Source organism: Chlamydotis macqueenii, chromosome 2, assembly GCF_036417535.1.
Source record: "Chlamydotis macqueenii isolate bChlMac1 chromosome 2, bChlMac1.mat, whole genome shotgun sequence".
NCBI classification, from domain to species: Eukaryota; Metazoa; Chordata; class Aves; order Otidiformes; family Otididae; genus Chlamydotis; species Chlamydotis macqueenii.
The window spans coordinates 2,910,819-2,918,644 of NC_141557.1; positions in this window are offsets into that span (position 1 = coordinate 2,910,819).

Below are 7,826 nucleotides of genomic sequence, written 5' to 3' on the forward strand. Positions count from 1 at the left end.
CGCTTCAGGTGGGGTCTCACCAGAGCGGAGCAGAGGGGCAGAATCCCCTCCCTCGACCTGCTGGCCACGCTCCTCTTGATGCAGCCCAGGATGCAGTTGGCCTTCTGGGCCGCAAGCACACATTGCCTGCTCATGTTGAGCTTCTCACCCACCAGCACCCCCAAGTCCTTCTCCTCAGGGCTGCTCTCAATCCATTCTCTGCCCAGCCTGGATTTGTGCCTGGGATTGCCCTGACCCACGTGCAGGACCTTGTGCTTGGCCTGGTTGAACTCCATGAGGTTGGCACAGGCCCACCTCTCCAGCCTGTCAAGGTCCCTCTGGATGGCATCCCTCCCCTCCAGTGTTACAATTTTGAAATAACTGGTTGTGTTAGAAACAAGGTTGATCAGGCATTTCCATTTTGTGTCCATCTTTAGTGTTTTGCGTGGCAGTGTTCAAAATATTTTTAAAATAAGCTCAGTTCTTCTCTTTAACAAAGATCTTCAAAGTTGGAGTGTTTTCAGATGCTGGATCCTGGATTGTGTGTGGTCTCTTACAGAAAGAAATACCTGATCTACCTGGCTGCACGCTGCCTCGTTTTGTTCAGCAGGAATTAGGTAGGATTTTTATTTGGCCATCTACACACCGAAAAGTGACTGATTCATCGGTTGAGCTGCATAAATTATCAGTCTCCATACAGAAACTTACTTGAGTAATGGGGATTTTGCAGATTGCTGTTAGATTTTTAGCCTAATGTCCTAATGGAACTTTTTTTTTTTTTTTTGTCCAATTTCAGCCGCTTTTGGTGAAGGTTCTGAAAACACCGATTGGTCAGGCTTTGTAGAAATGAAGGGCTTGATGTGACGGAAAATTCAGCTTCTGCACCGCCTGAGGGTGATGGGTTCAGGTATCAGCAAATGTGTTTTGGGAGAGTGATGCTTTCAGGACCATGCCTAATCAGGAACCAAAGAATCTGGTAAAAATCAAAAAGCTGGAAGAACTCAGGCTTATGGAAATGCTGGCTTCTTCCCATTTTTCTGCTCCCTGTTTCTCCACAGATGCGATACCTAGGTAGCTGTAGCAAAGCAAAACATTTTTTTTTTTTTTGTCAAGGACTGGATTCTTCCGCTGGTTTCCGATGCATAAAAAAGGAAATATTTTCTAATCCCTGAGGCTTATTCTATATCAAGAAGGGAGTTGTGGGTAAAGTGAATCTGGGAGAACTGCACATTCTTTAACGTTGTTCTTCTGGTTTAAAGATACATCCCACTCTTTGCCTTGACTTGGCCTTTTAGCCTTGCTGGGATGCTGGCTTGCGGCACGGAAACAGCAGCGGTAGGTTTGAGACAGTTCCAGTGCTCAAAAGAGAGAAGGCTGTGCGTGCTCCTGTAAAGAGGAAAGAGGCAGAAGATGCTGAGGGAGGGAGGAGATCGCCTTATTCTCCTGAACTGCTCTGCCCTTTGAAATCTCAATGTTATTTTTGTTCTGTAAATAAAGGATTGCTCAAAGCATGTTTCTTCTCAAGATGCCAATAGAGGAGAACAGCTGCCTTTCTGGTTTGTTTTTTTTTTTTTTTTCTGAGGTGAGGGAAGAAAGCAATTATAACTCCCTTTCTCTTTTGAAGATGCTGATAAAAGGAGGTGGGAGGATCAGAAGGTCCCTGTGCCGAAAGATGAACAACTCCTAAGGTGATAGAAATACACGTTTTTATTTTAAACAAAGTAACTCAACTTCTACTATGTGCTGACTTTCAGATGCGACCTAATTGCATGTAAAAGCTGTTTGAGGGGCGAGGGGGAAGGAAACGGTGGCTGCAAGGAAGAGAGCAGCTCCGTCTTCAAACGTGTTACCTCCTCGTGATGCCGGCTGGCTCAGCTCTTGTGTCCCAGGCCGCCCTTGGAGCAAGCCCTTGGGGCAGGCAGGAGGTGGGGACAATTGAACCGGCTCTCTCTCGAGTGGTTTTTGATTTTAAAGGCAATCGACCCACGCGTCTTAACCTCAGCAGCGAGGCGCTTCTGCCGAGGATGCGGGCTGAAGGGGGCAGAAGCTTTATTCCACGGCTGTTGGCTTTTATGGGTACCTCCTGGTTGCCTGCACGTAAATCTCTGCGAGGTGTATGACCTTTTGGAGAACGTTTTGGAAAGAAGCAATATTATGTTGTCAGGAAATGAAGGTATGATTGAGCTCCCTGGGTAGAGGAAAAAATGAATCCTCTTCCCCTCAGTTTTTCCTATCCAAAAGGCTTAACAAAGGGATATTTTTAACTTAGAATCATAGAATGGTTTGGGTGGGAAGGGATCCTCAAATCCCATCCAGTCCAACCCCCCTGCAAGGAGCAGGGACATCTCCAACCAGATCAGGTTGCTCAGAGCCCCGTCCAGCCTGGCCGGGAACGTTTCCAGGGATGGGGCATCCACCACCTCTCTGGGCAACCTGGGCCACTGTTCCACCGCCTTCAGTGTAAAAGAATTCTTCCTAATGTCTAATCTAGATTTCTCTCCCTCTGTTTTGAAACCAAACTTTGACCAGTCAATTGAGTTGCTGTGCAGTGTTCTCCCTCCAAAGCATTGTTCTGGCAAAAATGAGGACCTTGGAGTGGGAATGAGTAGTATCTGCTGCATTTTCCTCTGCTGCAAATGTGTAATGTTGCACGATTGTATTCATCAGGCACTTTAGGAAGGGTTCTTCAAGGAGAGAAGCTGTTAACCTCTGCAGGTGGGCAGACAGATAAAAGGTAATATCCCTTCCCTTGGGCCTACCCCTCACCAGATACGGCAGCAGCTCTTTTTCGCCAAATTATGGTGGTGAATACCAGCGTGAGCCTCAGCTCCTGCGTGGGGAGAGGCTGTTCAGTGGGGCCTGGTGTGACGGGACTAGGGGTAATGGTTTCAAAATAGAGGGAGGTACATTTAGATCAGATATTAAGAAAAAAATTTTTACACTGAGGATGGTGGCACACTGGCCCAGGTTGCCCAGAGAGGCGGTGGATGCCCCATCCCTGGAAACATTCAAGGCCAGGTTGGTCGGGGCTCTGAGCAACCTGATCTGGTTGGAGATGTCCGTGCTCCTGGCAGGGGGGTTGGACTGGATGGGCTTTAAAGGTCCCTTCCACCCCAAACCATTCTGTGATTCTACGTCTTAGACTGGCTTAAGCTAATTGCTCATCAGGAAGATGCAGCTAAAAGGGGAGGTGTCTCCCCATCCCTGAGGCTGCAGCTCTTTCCCTGGAGTTGTCTCTTCTAGCCCAAGGAAAGCTGATCCAGGCTACCTGGATGAACCATTTAGAAAGTAATTAAATGGTAACGCAAAACAAAGAGCTTTTAAAAGACTTTGCTTTTTGCTCCCGCTTAAAGTATATGATAAGCAAATCGCCGAAGCGTATAAAATTCCCTTTGGTGGAATAAATGTCATTCCATATGAGAACAGTAAGAAAGACTTGAAATAATGACCGTTAAAATGTAAAGCACCAGTCAGTATAGCATGACGTACGGCTGCGGAGGGCTGAGATTTATTCTTTCATTATGCAAGGAAAGACATTAACATACAAAATCCCTTCTTTCCTGGGCTCTTGTAGGGAAACACTAAAATGCAGTTATGCAGAAAGTTCAGCTCTGAACTCATCTGTGTGCACCACACAGAGCAAACAAGATGCCTTTTCCTGGGAGGTGCCACCTCCTCCTGCCCGGTGTGGCCTTGAATAAGTGATTCTGGCATGATCGACCTCGAACTGTTTGGATTTCCTTGCTGGATGAGACCAAAAAAATCCAAGTCAAGCTGCAGTGAAGATGCTGAAGAAGCCCACTTTTATCACGTCAGGCTTCCTACAGCAGAGCTGTGTTTCATGTGATACGGCGTGCCCTCGCCAAAGTGGGATGGACGCTACGCTCAGGAGATGTGGTGGTACCACTGCGGCTGCTGAGTGTGGTCCTGAGCAGTGGGGAACCCAGTGGCTCTGCCATCTTCACGTGTTAGGTGTGACCCAAATGGACGTACAGCATCAGGCTTCCCTGCAGGACAAGGCAGAATTTGGGCATAGCCAGAAACTGGGGCATCCTTCCAGAAGACGGATGTCCTCCCAGGGCAGTGCCTCTCACCTGCACACATTTAAGACTCTTGAGAAACGTTCAGGTGACACAGAGCAGGAACCTCTGGTGCTTGAGGCATCTCAAGAGCTGGCAGTGTGGTCACTCTGGGTTGCTGGTTTGGACTCTGTTCTGGTTTTGTTAGTGAGGGGGGGCCTAAGGTGGCAGCTTCTGTAGGAAACTGCTAGAAGTCGCTCCCCTTTGTTCAGTGGACTCGGCCGGGCCTAGGGCGGACCCGCTGCTGGCCAAGGCCGAGCCAATTGGTAGCAGAATGTCCCGTGATAACGCCTCTGTGATAACGTATTTAAGTAGGGGAAAACAGGAAAAAGAGGAGGAGAAGATGTGACGCAGCTGAGCGGGGGGCAGAGAGGGGGAGGCGCGAGCCTCATGGGCCTTGCAGGCCTCACCCTCTGGCCTCCCGCCGGGCAGCCGACTGGGCCCAACTCGGCCCGGCCTGGCTGCAAGAAGTGGAGAGGAGATGAGAAGTGAATAAGATGTAAAAAGGATCCTGAGAGACGTCTGCCAGCCTGTTGTGAGGAACGGCTGCAGACGCCAAGGTCAGTTCAGAAGGAGGGGGAGGAGTAATATGGCTCCTGGCCAAGATTCCTCTGCAACTCGTGGTGAAGACCATGGTGGAGCGGGTTGTCCCCCTGCAGCCCATGGAGGTCCACGGAGGGGCAGAGATCCACCTGCAGCCCGTGGAGGACCCCACGCCAGAGCAGGTGGAGGCCTGAAGGAGGCTGTGGCCCGTGGAGGGCCCGCTGGGACAGCTGTTCTAGAGGGACTGCACCCGTGGAAGAGATGACCCACGCCGGAGCAGTTTCACGAAGGGCTGTGGCCCGTGGGAGGGACCCCACGCTGGAGCAGGGGAGGAATGTGAGGAGTTCTTCCCCCGACGATGATACAGCGGCATAAAACAACGCGTGATGAACTGACCGCGACCCCCATTCCCTTTTCCCCCCCCGTGCCGCTCGGGAGGGGAAGGTAGTAGAGATAATGTTAAGCCCGGGAAGAGGGAGGGGTGGGGGGAGGTTATCTTGTTCCCTGTCTCATTCTCCTGCTAATTTTAGAAATAAATGAATAGTTTTCCCCAAGTAGAGTCTGTTTTGCCCGTGACGGTAACTTTAAGGATTTCTCCCCGTCCTTATCTCAAACCTTGAGCTGTTTTTTCTTATATCATCTCCTCCTATTCTCTCGGAGGGTGGGGGGAGCGAGAGAGAGACTGCGTAGTCTGGTCCTGATCAGGGCTGAACTACGACAGACTCACAAGCCGAAATTCCTACCACGTGACCTAAGTCATAGTGGCATTTTTCTCCTTTATTTATTTATTTTTTTTTTATTTTTAAGCTTCTCACTGGGGCTGGCTTGCTCTGCAGATGCTGGGGGTCAGAGGGAGCAGGTGAGAAGCTTTGCGGTCTCACCGTTAATACACTAAACCGGGCAGGGAGAAACCTCGCTGCCTTGACTCCCAGGACTTGCACGTCCTTGCCACGCTCACACAGGATTTCCCAATCCCCCTGCGAGCATGAGTGGGGACACAGCAAGGAGTATTTCGATTTAAATTTTTTTTTTTTTAAATTATAATAATATTTAATTTTACTTCTCAAGCTTTCTGCTTCTCTCTCTTCAAGCACAGGGAGGCACCAGCGCACAAGCCAAGGCTGTGTGCGCGGGCTGGGAGGGAAGCCAAGCAGCTGAGTCAGGGAACCTGCCAAGTTTCTTTTTTTTTACCTGCTTGTACAAATGCTACCACTCTCCCAGCAGATTTTGCTGTGGGATTCATGTAATGGAGATAAAACACCCTGGAGACAGTAGGAGAATCACTTCAGGGCTGCAAATCCCCTTACCTAGCTAGGCTGGAACCAGTTTCTCAAAAGCTAAGTCACTGCAACTTCTTTTTTTTTTTTTTTTTTGCCTCGCTGGTCTTCAAGGAACGAAGCATCGCTCTGTGTGTGTGCACTTCTCCCAGTTGTGCATCAGGGATGTATTCATGCCACCTCTGTCCACTGAACGCTTGCGCAGCTCGATGCCACCAACACCACCAACCGCCGCTTTGTTGCAATGCCACTGACTCAGTGTGATTGTGTGATATTAGGAAAAATTTTTTTACACTGAGAGTTGTAGACCATTGGACCAGGTTGCCCAGAGAGGACATGGGTGCTCCATCCCTGGGAACGTTCTAGGCCAGGTTGGACGGGGCTGTGAGCAACCTGATCTGGTTGGAGATGTCCCTGCTCCTGGCAGGGGTTTGGACTGGATGCCCTTTAAAGGTCCCTTCCAACCCAAACCATTCTGTGATTCTATGATTTCAGGTTGTTCTTTAAACTCAGCTTGTGCTGAGTCTTGCTTGCCTGCTACCGTGCTGGTTGGTGCTTGACAAGCGTCCATGTGGATCTTCCCATCTTTTCATTACTTAGGCATTGAGTGCATCAGATTAGTACAGAAATGAGGTTTTGATTTGATCACCTCTGGCCATTTGGAAGCTCGATGAATCGTTTCTGATTGCTGACACATTACTGAGCTGATCTGATGGCAGGGAATGACGCTCGTTAGAGCGGGGACTGATAAACACTGTTGATCATAACGCCTGCTCTGTTGAATTTGGACAATCCTTCATTCTTTCTCACTCTTCCCTCTGATAAATATTTTAGAACGTGTCAGGACAAAGCACAATATTTTTCCTGGATATTTTATGCAGAAAAAAAAAAGAGGAGATTTTATAATATGAATAACATGAACTGAATGTTGTTGTTCCAGTCACAAACAGAAAAAAACCCAAACATTTTTTTTCCTTTTTAAACTTGAAATGCTACAGTTTTAATTCAAACTGATACTTCACTGCCAGCTACAATCTCAACAAACATCAAAAGGAAAACATCCTGAAAATGAAATATTTTGTTCAACTCAGGACAGTTTTTATCTGGAAAAGTCCTAGAGACAGCAACAGTAAACTGTGCCCAAAGAGTCTGATCACATAAGGATTTTAAAGACAGGAACTCAGCTGATCTCAGCCTCTGTTTTGACAGTCTCAACTAGTTAAATTCAATGTTCAGTCTTGTTTGGACCCTATTGTCTTTTAGGACTGACTTAAAAACTGAAATACTTAATAAATTAATGATTGCAACTTCAGTCGTCCGTTACTGGCTGGTCAGCTGTATGGTACCCAGATCCATTGATGCACTGAGTAATGACGGGCTTCAGTTGGTTAATCATACTTTAAACACACTTGGGTATGTGGGTAAAAAAGGAATAGGGCTTTGAGAGCATCTTTAACTGGATTAATAAGCAGCTTTTCCACGTGGATCATATCTACCCATCCGTCACTGCCGGGGAAGAAAAAAATCAATCCTTTTTGTAGCAGTGAGCGTATTCAATAACGCAAAAGGTCACGGCGTATGTGGTGGTGTCTTGAATGAGTGAGCAGTTACGGCTTTGCCTTTTGAAATCCATACATTTGTATTTCAATTTGTCATCAGCAGCTAAGGCATCTCTTGGAAACCCACTTGCCTCAGCACGTTGTGCTGTCCAGGAAACTTCCAGTGTGAGGATACTCTTCCCTTTGGAGTCCACTCTGTTTATTCACATTGAGAACAGTCTTGGCCAGGTGGGATTGATTTTCTAGCTAGAAGAGTATTATTTGGTGTTTGCAATAGAACAGGCATTAACCTACAGCACGGCGGAAGCAGATTCTCAAGCGGTATCTTCTCTGGGAGTCCTGGCACCATTTTGAGCACAAGATAGATGGCCACAGTGTTTGCAAGGGTA